Source organism: Musca autumnalis, unplaced genomic scaffold, assembly GCF_047663935.1.
Source record: "Musca autumnalis isolate F117 unplaced genomic scaffold, ASM4766393v1 scaffold_1, whole genome shotgun sequence".
NCBI lineage: Eukaryota > Metazoa > Arthropoda > Insecta > Diptera > Muscidae > Musca > Musca autumnalis.
Genome location: NW_027411644.1, coordinates 97,477,939 through 97,492,556, shown reverse-complemented (window position 1 = coordinate 97,492,556; position 14,618 = coordinate 97,477,939). Strand labels below are relative to the sequence as shown.

Here is a 14,618-nt window from a genome sequence, read left to right as displayed (position 1 = left end):
AAAACAAAAATGAAATGAAAATGCAAATAAGCTTTATTGATTTATTATGGAATTGCAGTACAGAACAGAACTAATAATGTGAATACCTTTGATCGTGTGTTCAGAGTGGTTATTCAAATCGTTTTATTTGAATAAAATAATAAGTACAATAAAAACCATATGCAATTCATACCAACATTGTGCGACATGTGTTGAGGCGTGTAAATACCGGTACAACAAAATAAATTCAAATTTTATTTCCTAAATGAGGGGCGATTTTATTCAATTAAATTATCTGAGCATTAATGCATACATTCGCAATTGTTTTATCGCCGGAGCGCTTTTTAAATAAATCGCGATTCAAGTTGACATTTTTAGGGGTTGTTTAGGTTTTCACGATTTTGCTTAGAAACCGCAAGTCCTATCAAAATGAAACTGAAAACAATTTTGTAGCTATAAAAATTCTCTACAAGATCGTCCTTCACGGTATTTTCGTAGGTTTTACAATTTTTGAGACATTGAAGTTTAAATTGGGACTATGCACTGACTGTATCGCCCCCTTATAAAACAATGCATGAAGGGTGCGCCTTAACTAACTTTTAATGAAAACCGCTTACACAGCGGAAGTTTTTGTGAATTCTGAAACGGCAGTGTTCATATATGAGAAAAATACAAAAACAAGAAAAAATCGCTGTAGGGATTTTTAAATAAATTGCGGTCAAAATTCACATTTTTAGGCGTTTTTTAGGTTTTCACGATTTGGCTTGGAAACCGCATGTCCAATCGAAATGGAGCTAAGGAAAATGTTGTAGCTGTGAAAATTCTCTACAGGATTGGCATTTTTGATTTGTTCTCAGGCTGTACCATTTTTGAGATAAAGAAGCTCATTTTACATTTTTAGGTTTGTTTTTTAGGGTTTCGCGATTTTTCTTGAATACGGCAATTCTTATCGGCATGGGACCTGAGAAAATCTTATAGCTGTGAAAATTCTCTACAAGACTGGCTTATGTAGTTGTTCGTAGGTTGTACCATTTTTTAGATATATTAGTTTAAGTTGAGAAATTGCAGTCATGACATTGTATTATAAGGAGACGATACCGAATTGAATTGAAATTGAATTGTCCCAATTTCAACTTCTATATCTCAAAAGTTGTAAAACCTACGAAAATATCATTAAAGTCAATCTTGTAGAGAATTTTGATAGCTACCACATTTTTTTATTCCAATTTTGATAGGACTTGCGGTTTCCAAGCAAAATCGCAAAAACCTAAACAACCCCTAAAAATGGCAACTTGAATCGCGATTTATTTAAAAAGCGCTCCGCCGATTTTTTTTTTTGTTTTTTGATTTTTCTCATCTATGAACATTGTAGTTTCAGAATCCGCAAAAACTTCCCAGGTGTAAGCACCTTCCATTTAAATTTGATTCAAGAGCACCGTGACGTACGACTATGGGCCATTATTACATGTGTTCTTTTACTATCTGATGGATTTGAAAATGCAAAATAAACTAATTTGGAGGCATTAAAAATATAATTTTCACATTGAACGTTAATGACTTGAAGCTCCTCCTTGAAAGTCAATCATCACTTTTAACTTTAAGTTACCCGGAACGCTAGAAATCTGTTCGGTAAATCCAAAATATAACAAAAGAAGACTTATAATAATGGGGGTATATGTTGAGTTGCTTACAGCGTCTTGATAAAATAATTTGCAAAAAAAAAAGACGCACCGTCCTTAACTAATTTTAAATGAAAGGAGCTTACAGCTGGGAAATTTGTGCGGATTCTAAAACTACAATGTTCATAAATGAAAAAATCAAAAAACGAAAAAAATAGCCGGAAGGATTTTCAAATAAATTGCGGTCAAAGTTCAAATTTTTAGGGCTTTATTATGTTTTCACGACTTTGCTCGAAACCGCAAGAGCAAATGTTGTAGCAGTGAAAATTCTCTACAAGATTGACCTTAGTGTTATTTTCGTAGGTCTTACCATTTTTGAGATATAGAAGTTCAAATTGGGACAATGCACTGACTCTATCGTCTCCTTATAGAACAATGTCATGAAGGGCGCACCTTAACTAACCTTACGTGAAAACCGCTTCCACCTGGGAAGTTTTAGCTGATTCTGAGACATCAATGTTCATAGAGGAGACAATTCCAAAAACAAGAAAAAAAAACGCTAGAGGGATTTCGGAATAAATCGCGGTCAAAGTTCACATTTTTAGGTTTATTTTAGATTTTCAGGATTTTTCTTGGAATCCTATTTCCTATTTTCTAATCCCATTTCGATAGAACTTGCGGTTTTCGAGCAAAATCGTGAAAACATAATAAAGCCCTAAAAATTTGAATTTTGACCGCGATTTATTTGAAAATCCCTCCGGCGATTTTTTTCATTTTTTTATTTTTCTCATCTATGAACATTGTAATTTCAGAATCCGCAAAAACTTCCCAGGTGTAAGCACATTTAATTTAAAATTATTTAAGGCGCACCGTGTGAATTTTACTTGCCAACATTTTCGTCCGATCATTTTATAATAACTTTCGATGTGGATTACCACGGCAGGAGTGCATCGATGAAATTAAATCTTTGTATGGCGATGAAGCAGCAACCTATATAGAGCTGGCAAATTATTTATATTCCCAACATTAGATATTTTTGATGTTTAATTTCAAAGTATCGATAGTTATCGATATTATCGTTGATTTGTCATTACCCTTAATTTGGAAAAAATGGCGAAAAATGCTATGCTTTTCGATAGACAAAAATTCAATCGATATTGAATTAAAACAAGTTAAAAGTCGTTAAGTTCGGCCGGGACGAAATTTTTATGACCTCCACAATAAAGTTTTCTTAACTAAAATGAAACAACGTAATTGTTTCTGTCCACAATTTTAGGTGCAAAAAATGTTCGACCACGGATACCCCAAATACCTAAATGATCTAATTTAATCTAAAAGATGCTTTCAATCAGGGTGCTATATCAAAGCGTGGACCTATGTCCTCAAAATACCAAAAATCGGAATTTACCGTTATACGGGGGCTATATTTATTTTTGGTCGATAAGTTTCGTGACCTCTGAGAACCTCAAAAGCCAACTTACAGCTAGTTCGGTTAAAAATTGTGGCTAAAATCAGCAAAATACCGGAAATCGGGAGGTACCGTTATATGGGGCTATATCATGTTGACCATTTTTGGTGGAGAAGTTTCGTGATCACTGAGAACCTTATAGCTAGTTCGGGTAAAAATATGGCTAAAATTCTCAAAATACCGACAATCGGGGGGTAGCCTAGATAAAAATATGGCTAAAATTCTCGGGTAAAAATATGGCTAAAATTCTCAAAATACCGAAAATCGGGGGGTAGCCTGGACCTATGTTGACGATTTTTGGTGGAGAAGTTTCGTGACTACTGGGAACCTCAAATAACAGCTAGTTCGGTTAAAAACTGTGGCTAAAATCCTAAAAAATACCGAAAAATACCATGGACCTGTGCTGAAAACGTTTAGTGGGGAAGTTTCGTGACAACTGAAAATCTTAAATAACAATTTACAGCTAGTTCGGTTAAAAAACTGTGGCTAAAATCTTCAAAATACCGAAAATTGGGAGGTGCAGTTATATGGGGGCTATATCAAATTATGGACCTATGTCGACGATGTTTAGTGGAGAAGTTTCGTGACCACTGAGAACATCAAGTGCCAAATTATAGCCAACTCGGTTAAAAATTGTGGCTAAAAACCTCACAATACCGAAAATCGGGAGGTACCGTCATATAATAATTTTTATATATACATACGTAGGGGATGGAAGATACCAAGCAACGGTCCTGACCGGTTTTAACATGGCAAAGCCCAGGATTTATCTTGGTCCCTCTTTCATCCCAAGTGGACACTGACCTCCCCGTGGTGTCACCTGGGGAACTGCCTTTAACACCCGTTAATGGTAGTGAGCTAACATGTGCCGCGCATTCACCCATAAGAACGTTACAAACTTGGGTTTGGGCGTCGGGTTAGTAACCCTCCCCTAGAAAAAACAGCCAACTATGAAAAAACGAAAGAAAAGAAAAACAAACCCCTCTAAAGTTGACGAACCCCGCAAACGTTTTAAGGACCATGATCTGCGAATCTGCACCTGGAATGTTCGCACTCTTTATAGAGAAGGTGCAGTCTTTGCATTGGCAGACGTACTTGAAAAGTACAAGACCCATATTACTGCCATACAGGAAATACGATGGATTGGGAAAGGCGTCACAACAACACCTAAAGGTGACGCACTGTATTATAGCTGCCATGGCGTAAAGCATGAGTTTGGTTGTGGATTCGTAGTTAGTCGGAGACTAAAACATCTGGTAAATTCTTCAACATCAGCTTTATTTGCGCTCATGCTCCCACTGAAGAAAAGGACGAACAGACCAAAGATATATTTTACGAGCGCTTAGAAGAAACATATGACCGTTACCCTGGCCATGACATTAAAATCATTCTAGGCGATTTTAATGCCAAAATTGGAAAAGAGAATATCTTTGGCCCAACAGTCGGGAAATTCAGTCTCCACAGTGAAACATCTGACAATGGTATGAGGCTGATAGACTTTGCAGCTGCAAAAAACATGGTAGTTAGCAGTACCAGATTTAATCATCTCGATATTCATAAGGGCACCTGGCTGTCTCCAGATCAGAAAACAAGAAACCAAATTGATCATGTTGTGATAGATGGAAGACATTCATCGAGCGTGTTGGATGTACGATCGTTCCGAGGCGCAAACATTGATTCGGACCACTACCTTGTTGCAGGAAAGGTACGCACCCGCTTAAACGTAGCAAACAAAGTACGAACAGACACAACACGAAAGTTAGACATCGGTAAGCTGCAATCACAACAGATAGCCACAGCATATTCCACTCAACTAGCCCAATTGCTTAATCAAAGCACTCCTCATCCCGATAACATATCAGCGCAATGGCAAAGCATTGCCCACTCCATGCAAACAGCCGCAAAATCCATACTTGGATACCAGAGACCTCCACCAAGGAATCCATGGTATGATCAGGAGTGTCGTGCTGCCACCGAAGAGAAAAATGCGGCATATAGGGCTACTTAACAATCCGTAGCGCACGAGAGAGATGGAAAAGCGGGAGTGTGATGGCTTTGGTACAGGCACATCCTCCTGTAGAGACCAGCAAGGTAATTTGGTAACTGATACAGATAGTGTACTCAGGATATGGAAAGAACATTTTTCAAATCTGTTGGTATCCAATAGCAGCGAAGTAGACGAAGATACCACAGTCCCAATCCCAGAAGATGGTATTGAATGTATACCGCCCAGCCAAGATGAGGTAAAGACAGCAATAAATCGGCTGAAGAATAATAAGGCAGCAGGGGCCGATGGCTTACCAGCCGAGCCGCTGATAAGGTGTATTCATCACCTAGTTGGCACCATCTGGCAGGAAGAACGAGTACCCGACGATTGGAACCTGAGTATCCTGTGCCCCGTCCACAAGAAGGGAGATAAGACTGTATGCTCTAACTATAGGGGCATAACTCTACTCCCTATTGCCTACAAGATCGTGTCAGGGATATTGTGGGAACGACTAAAGCCTATGGTCAACGAGATAATTGGACCATACCAATGCGGCTTTAGACCTGGCAAGTCCACCATTGACCAGATGTTTACCCTGCGGCAAATCCTGGAGAAGACCCAAGAGATGCAGATCGACACATATCACCTTTTTGTCGATTATAAAGCAGCATTCGACAGTCCCCTCCGATCAAAGGTATTCCATGCAATGTCTGAATTTGGTATCCCCGCAATGCTCATCCGGCTTTGTAAGATGACTTTAACTGATACTAGGTCCTCAGTTAAAATTGGAAAGAACCTCTACGAAGAATTTTGTACCAAAAAAGGTTTCAGACAAGGAGACAGCCTTTCGTGTGATCTATTCAACATTTTGCTGGAAAAGGTAATACGAGATGCAAATGTCAAAAGAAATGGCACAATTTACACCAATAGCCACATGTTACTTACTTATGCTGATGACATAGACATCATGGGATGATCAGTAAAGGAAGTAACTGATAACTTTAGGAAGGTCGAAGCAGAATCTGCGAAAGTGGGTCTGGCGGTAAACGGTGAGAAGACCAAATTGATGGTGTCGACGCGCAATGCGTCCATTGAGCTCGGACCGACTGTGGAAGTTGGTTCCTATAATTTTGAGGTAGTAAAAGACTTCGTCTACCTCGGCACCTCCGTAAACACAACAAACGACATCAGTTGTGAAAAAAAGAGAAGAATTGTATTGGCCAACAGATGCTACTTTGGTTTAAGTAAGCAGTTTAAAAACAAAGCCACAACTCGTCAAACAAAAATAACGCTCTACAAAACACTGATACTACCCGTGCTGATGTATGGCTCCGAAGCCTGGGTACTTGCGCAAGCAGACATGGCAGTGCTTGGTGTGTTTGAGAGAAAAATTCTTCGAAAGATCTACGGACCAATCTGCGTTGACGGTGAATATCGACGTCGCATGAACCACGAGCTGTATCTGCTATACAACGACATCAATATTGTTAAACGTATCGAGATGCAGCGATTGCGTTGGCTAGGCCATATCATAAGAATGAGCGATGATGACCCCGCTAAAAAGGTGTATAAACACGGACCGCTTGGCGGTGCACGGTAAATAGTTAATTCCATATTGACTCTATAACTGAGTTAAAAGTGACTATCTAGAAAGACGAGATTTGGACCAAAAACCTTGAAAAACTTATTTTTTCTTATTTGTACACCAATTACTATTGTTAAGAACGAAAATGCCAATGAAATAAATAAGAATCTAATCTATATATATAAAATTGAAATTTGTTTGTCTGTCTGTTTGTTTGTTTGTTTGTGCCTTATAGACTCGAAAACCGCTGAACAGATCTTACTGAAATGTTTAGGGTACATTGCTACATGGCCTGGAATGAAAATAGGCTATATCATTTTTTGAAATTTCGCGTTGATCTGGAGATATAGCATCAAAACCGGAGGTACCTCCAAAAAATTTAGATTTTGTATGCAAATATCTTTAGAACTGTTACAGATACAATCTCCAAATTTTGTATGCGTGACGGAGTTTAATGTAGAAATAAATTTACCAAAATATATTTAAATCGGTTCAGATTTGGATATAGCTCCCACATACATATATTTTCGGCCGATTTCCTTATTTTATGTACCAAACATGCTATTTATGTCCAATTTCGATGAAATTTGGAATATATGACGGAACTTGATCTGGAAATAAACGTGCCAATTTATATCAAAATCGGTTCAGATTTGGATATAGCTCCCATACACATATATGTTCGGCCGACTTTCTTATTTTATGCACCAAACACGCTATATATGTCCAATTACGCTGAAATTTTGAATTCCTCACGGAATTTGTTCTAGAAATAAATGTGCCAGATTATATTGAGATTGATTCAGATTTGGATATAGCTCCCATACACATATATTTTCGGCCGATTTCCTTATTTTATGCACCAAACACGCTATATACGTCCAATTTCGCTGAAATTTGGAATGTGTAACGGAATTTGGTCTAGGCATAAATGTGCCGAATTATATCGAAAACGGTTCAGATTTGGATATAGCTCCAATATATATTTTCGGCCGATTTTCCGCATTTGATGCACCAAACACGCTATATACGTCCAATTTCGCTGAAATTTGGAATGTGTAACGGAATTTGGTCTAGGCATAAATGTGCCGAATTATATCGAAAACGGTTCAGACTTGGATATAACTCCAATATATATTTTCGGCCGATTTTCCACATTTTGTGCACCAAAAAAAATACCATAGTAGCTCCATAACAACGCTGAATAGGAATATAACTCCTTCATATCTCCTATATTTATTCGTTAAAATATTAAAAACGTTAATATAATTATGGCATTCCATTATATTTTATCGTAGTCGGGGCAGCAAAGCGCGCCGGGTTCAGCTAGTGTGCTATATAAGAAAAAAATATTGATGTCCGAATTATAGAGGTAAGAAAAATATGTGATGTCCGGATTACAGAGTCTACAACAGTGTTGCCGTTTTGGGCATTTCGGCCCAAATGGCTATCTGCGAAACCATCTTTTTGTAAAAGCGTTTGCGGTGCCAACGATAGCTCGAAAACGGATGGACCGATCATAGCATATTTTTGTAAGCGTTTTAGGAACCTCATAAAACAGAACAGAAGAACAGAGAACAATCTCTCGTGGGACAGACACATTGAGCACTTGAGGTCAAAACTTGCACCTGCTGTTGGCTTGTTGTATAAATTTCGAAACAAATTTGATCGAGGTACAAAATTATTATTATTTCACGCTCTAGTTCAAAGTCACTGTAACTATCTTGCGAATATTTATGCATATGGTCGCAATGCAAAATTAAAATCAATTCAATGAATGCAGAACAAAGCTTTGAAATCAGTTGCAAATTTACCACTTACATATTCTACACTAAACTTGTATAAATATGAATTTCCGAACATTTTGCCTATTTGTGGTCTTCATAAGCTACAAGTGTTGATGTATGTGTTTAAATGCATAAATGGCATAGGACATCATACAATAACATTTTCACGAAATCATAATCCTTACAGTACTCGCAATAATGATCAATTACGCGTAGCGCTATGCCGCACTGAAACGACAAAGCAATGCATACAAAATTGTGGATGTAAAATGTTTAATAACCTTCCTGCAGATTTAAGAAATATTACTATATATTCACGTTTTAAGTCTGAAATAAAAATATTTTTACTTCGAAATGTTGAGGAGCTCCTGTTATAAATCATAAAATCAAACAAAATTATTATAATTATTATAATTATTTTCTTTTCATACTAATTGTTATTTATTCATAGTATAGTTACATGAACTTTGCCAGCTTGCCTCTAAAATGCCTAATGGCGCTGAGGCCTTTGTATAATGAAAGAATAAATAAATGAAATGAAAAAAAAATTAAAAAAAAATATTTTTAAAAAAATGTTGAGCTGTCAAAGTCAAAATTTCGATTTTAACGTAAAAAATTGACTGTTTTTGTCAAAAAATTGGGCAAAATAATTGTTTTAATCTGTCTCCCTTAAAGGCAAGCGTTTTATGTATTTAATAAGCTCACATGAATAATATAATAAGGTCATATGAAGATCGGTCAATTTCTTTTAGAGCTATCGTTGCCACCTACTTCAAAATCGCCGTTTCGAGAAACACGCACTTAAAGTTTATATGCTACATTCAAATCACAATAAATTGTTGGACTTCCAACCATATCTCAGACAATTTTTTGCGACATACTACCTTTACGTAAAAATAGACAATATTTTATTCGATTTTTCTAAAAGTAATAAAAAGTATCTATGAGAAGTATATATTTTTGTTTTAATTTTTAATGTTGGGCAGTTTTTAAAAAAATTTGGGCCGAAAAAATTTTTTCGAACGGCAACACTGGTCTACAATGTAAAAAATTCTGGTGTCCGGATTACCGCGTTGTCCGGATTAACGAGTGTCCGTATTATCGAGACTATACTGTACCTGAAATCGGGCTGAACCGTTATATGGGGGCTATACCAAAACGTGGTGGGCGACGTAGGGGATGGAAGGTACCAAGGAACGGTCCTGACCGGCTTTAACATGGCAAAGCCCAGGATTTATTTTGGTCCCCCTTTCATCTCAAGTAGACAATGACCTCCCCGTGGTGTCACCTGGGGAGCTGCCTTTAACACCCGTTAAAGGTAATGAGCTAACATGTGCCGCGCGTTCACCTACAAGAACGTTAAAAACTTGGGTTTGGGCGTCGGGTTAGTAATCCTCCCCTAGAAAAAGCAGCCTACTATGAAAAAACGAAAGAAAAGAAAAGTAAACCCCTCCAAAGTTGACGAACCCCGCAAACGGACCATGATCTGCACCTAGATTCGGACCACTACCTTGTTGCAGCAAAGGCACGTACCCGTCTAAACGTTGCAAATAAAGCACGAACAGATACAACACGGAAGTTGGACATCGGTAAGCTGCAAACTCAACAGATAGCCACAGCATATTCCACTCAACTAGCCTAATTGCTTAATGAAAGCACTCCTCGTACCGATAACATATCAGCAGAATGGCAAAATATTGCCCACTCCATGCAAACAGCCGCAAAATTTATACTTGGATACCAGAGACCTCCACCAAGGAATCCATGATATGACCAGGAGTATCGTGCTGCAGCCGAAGAGAAAAATGCGGCATATAGGTACGGTGACCAATATTTTTGGATGAAAATAGAGTACACATACGAGGGCTACTATATAAGTTTCTGGACTAGGCAACAATGTCAGGCGCCATTTACATTAGAAAGCTCAACATGTTCTAGCATAGGAGTACTCAGTACAGTTTGACGTACCACGTTTTGCGTTTTTTATTGGACTGGAAGAATTAATTTGCAAAAAAATATGGAATTTAGTTGTGAACATTATCGTCCACCATTTTTCACAATTTTCTAAGTAATGACAACGCGATGAAACAACATCCCATAGTCAGTAGTCACCAGGGTTTCGTAGCGTGAGTTGGAGCCGAGCAATTATGCTGTAGTCGGAGACTAAGTAAAAAAAAATAACTTGGCTCCAACTCTGGGAAACAATGTTTTCTACATTTACCAAAAATTTAATTTCAAGAACTTTTTTGAGTTTTAACTTTAGCGTGAATTTGCAAGCTGGGTCGATTTCTTAATATACGATAAAAATGAATAATATTTTAGAATATTTGTTTTAGATCCCACACATTCTTGATCTAGAATATGATAACTAAACTGAACTCATATTCCAGAGCGAAAGCCTGTCCATTTCAGAACCTGTTACACAGAGTTTCAAATTTCGGTGATCTTGTATTTTTATTATAAATGTAGAAGTTTTATACAAAGAAGTTTTGTAGTTGTGTATTATATTCGACAAATGTTCTTTTCAAGAAACACCTCAGAAAAAGGCGAATATATAGGAAAAAATAGAAACTTGTGTATATATTATTCATATTGAGTGCTATGAGGAATTACCCTCGGAGTCGGAGTCGAAACCAAAATCGCTCGACTCCGAAACCTTGGTAGTCACACGTAAAAAGTTTACCGTAAAGTAATTTGAGTTTTTGTGAAATTGACTGTAGAGGAGCTCTATCCTTTCCGCTCTCTACTAGACACTCAATATATTTTACGGCAAACTTTGTAAGTCCAAGAGAAACGACATCATTTGTCAGACCAGGTGACAAGATGGTTTTGTCTGTCACACTTGCCGCTAATTCTGGTAGGGGCGTCCTCATTGCCCGAGCTCTATCCCAAAAATTTACTTTACCGAAAAATTTGTACGTGTGACTAAAGACATAGCTCTGTGAAGAACTGGTTTAATGAATTCAATCGTGGTGGACGCTCGCTCAACGAAGAAAGTAGTAACTGTAGTCCAAAAACTGCCGTTGTGACAGAAAATGAAGCCGTGAGTAAACTGATAATGCAAGATCAACGCGATAGAGGCATCCTTGGACATTTCTTTTAGCGTGATTTGTGATTTCATTGTATTCACATGTATTTGCAAAATAAATCAAAAATAGAGGACATAGAGTACATGTGATGAAAATAGAGGACAAATAGAGTACGCTGACAAAATAGAGTACGGACACCTAAAATAGAGTACAGTCCTCTATAAAAGAGTACGGTTGGTCACCGTACATATAGGGCTACTCTAAAATCAGTAGGTATCGGGAAAAAAGGAGAGAGGAGAAACGTCTTTTCAGCAGGAAAAAGAGTGAAATGGAAAGGCGGGAGTGTGCAGGAGCCAGAATGAAGTCCGAAAGTTCTACCAAAGAGTAAAACATCAAACTGATGGCTTTGGTACAGGCGCATCCTCCTGTAGAGACCAGCAATGTAATTTGGTAACTGATACATATAGTGTGCTCAGGTTATGGAAAGAACATTTTTCCAAACTGTTGGTATCCGATAGTAGCGATGACAGCAAAGATACCACAGATCCAATCCCAGAAGATGGTATTGAATGTATACCGCCCATCCAGGATGAGGTAAAGACAGCTGAAGAATAACAAGACAGCAGGAACCGATGGCTTGCCAGCCGAGCTGTTCAAAACCGGAGACGACACGCTGATAAGGCGTACGCATCAGCTAGTTAGCACCATCTGGCAGGAAGAACGCGTACCCGACGATTGGAACGTGAGCATACTATGTCAAAACACTGATACTACCCGTGCTGATGTATGGCTCCGAAGCCTGGGTACTTGCGCAAGCAGACATGGCAGAGCTTAGTGTGTTTGAGAGAAAAATTCTTCGAAAGATCTACGGACCAATCTGCGTTGACGGTGAATATCGACGTCGCATGAACCACGAGCTGTATCTGCTATACAACGACATCAATATAGTTAAACGTATCGAGATGCAGCGATTGCGTTGGCTAGGCCATATCATAAGAATGGGCGAAGATGAACCCGCTAAAAAGGCGTATAAATACGAACCGCTTGGCGGTGCACGCAGAATTGGCAGGCCAAGGAATAGATGGCGCAAACAAGTGGATGAAGAGATGAAAAGGCGCGGTATTCCAGAGTGCGAAGCAACAAATAGAGAGAATTGGAGATCTTTTCTTAGTTCGGCCTATAAAACAAATGTTCTGTAATGGGCCAGCTAAGTAAGTAAGTATACTACCTTCTAAAATAATGCAATATGGAGTTTTTAGAATTTATTTCAAAAGGTTCCAGTGAAATCTTTATTGTCAGTTTGATTTTTTTGGGGCATGTGCGTCAGGCCGTTTTGGCGCTGAGCGCCTCAAATATAAGCGGAGATTTTCACGTATTTCTCCCACAGAATATTTATACACAACGCTATCCCTTATAGTTTCGTGATCGGTCAAAATTACAACCTGTAGCTTGATTCCAAGGTTTGGATGGACATACGGACACACATAGCAATTTCGACGTGGAAACGTTCGACCATTATTTCGCTGTTTTACAAACTTTTAACCAAAAACCAACTTATATAAAAATAATTAGGCAAATGTACATTATTTCGAGGAAAACACTTATAACACCCTCCTTATGTAGGGGTGCATTAATATAAAAATTATGGTTTTTATTAATTGCCATATTTGTCTCATTACACATTTTGCAATCGTAAAGGATTTTATTAAAATCACACATTATGAGTTAATCCATTGCTTTATTAAGACAACAACAGTAATATAATATTAAATTCTGCATTAAGTATTCAATATTTTTTATATGAATCCATTGAATATTAATTAGTTAAAACCTCAGTTGATCGATTACAAAACTATTATTATAAAAACACTTCATTACGACTATTACAAATTAACTTACATCGTCGTTTAACACTTTAAAGGCGTTTCACTTATAGACACTCTCACAAACATAAATATAACATTTAAACAATGTTTAAAAGCAATAAAATTAGCACATATTTTAGCACTTTCCAGGTCCGGTGGTTATGATTGATGGACAATGGGCGAGTTAAGTTAAGCTAATCTTCAAATAATAATTAATTCGCACATTTTTACACGCTTCGTTAAAAAAATGACAGCTATTTAAATATTCAATCAACACATTTAGTGGCCAATTTGTTTTCCATAAATTTCACTGGTAAGCGCTTTAAAATTATTTGTTATTTTTTATTTTGATTTGGTTTTTGTTTTTTCGGAAATGCATTCGATTTTCTTCCGTTCTGTACGACCGAGCGTTTTATTCTTTTCACAGCTTGTTTTAACGGTCGAGTGTTGCATTTAAAACTAAAATCCAGTAGTGACAGATCACTTTTATTACACTGTTGTTTTTTTTTTCTGTGTGAACGGGTAACTGCTATTCGTCGATCAACCACCACCAGTTTTGTGAGAGTATGGCTGGCTATACCCAACAAAGTGATCCCACAAACATCCATCCATAGACGTTAAACAGATAAAGAGAAAATAAGACTCAATTATAAATAATCAACACTTGTAAAATATGAGGCAAACTAAATAATGCTGGTTAAAGTGAAATATGTGGAAATTGTTTGTCATTATTCATGGATGCAGCGTAAGCATCGCAATCACTTAGATAAAAGTTTGCAAGGGCTTGAGAGTTCCGCCAGAAGTTTACACACGCTTCTGCTAAGCAGTTGGTTTACTCATACAATAACTGTAAATGATCTATGACTCGAAGTGTTTTCAAAATACGTGAAAAATTTCTACAAATTGAAAACCCGAAGATTTTTAATTAAACAAATTATTAATGGAACCTTACTAAACCTGCCTTATAATATAATTCTATGTATTCATTTATAGAGGGGTTATACCAAAAGGTGGGTCTATCTCCTTAATTTTTAGCAGGGATTTGTGTCCAATAATTCATTTGCTAAAACATGAACAAGGGAGCGATATGTAGCTCCCTTACTCAAAGAATGTCACATCTCAAACAAGTAAGAACGGCGTTAAGTTCGACCGGGCCGAACTTGTTATACCCTCCACCACGAGTTGTATTGAAGCAAAATGGAACAATTAGTTTCCTTGCATTTATGATGAAGACTAAATACCCAATTTCAGCAATTTCGGTAAAATAATGTGGCTAACCTTCAAAATACCGAAATTCGG

At 37.4% G+C, this 14,618-nt stretch overlaps 1 protein-coding gene across 2 annotated transcripts in view; it reads right to left on the bottom strand.

Annotated features, from left to right (window-relative positions):
- Positions 1-13,945, bottom strand: part of Irk2 (Inwardly rectifying potassium channel 2) — a 61,303-nt gene extending 47,358 nt beyond the window's left edge. Inside the window, exon 1 of one of the 2 annotated variants that reach the window (XM_073986236.1) lies at positions 13,354-13,945. The gene's annotated coding sequence lies outside the window, so the exon portion shown is untranslated. The remainder of the gene's footprint in view (positions 1-13,353) is intronic. The other variant, XM_073986227.1, reaches the window with a different exon arrangement.
- Positions 13,946-14,618: the final 673 nt, after the last annotated feature.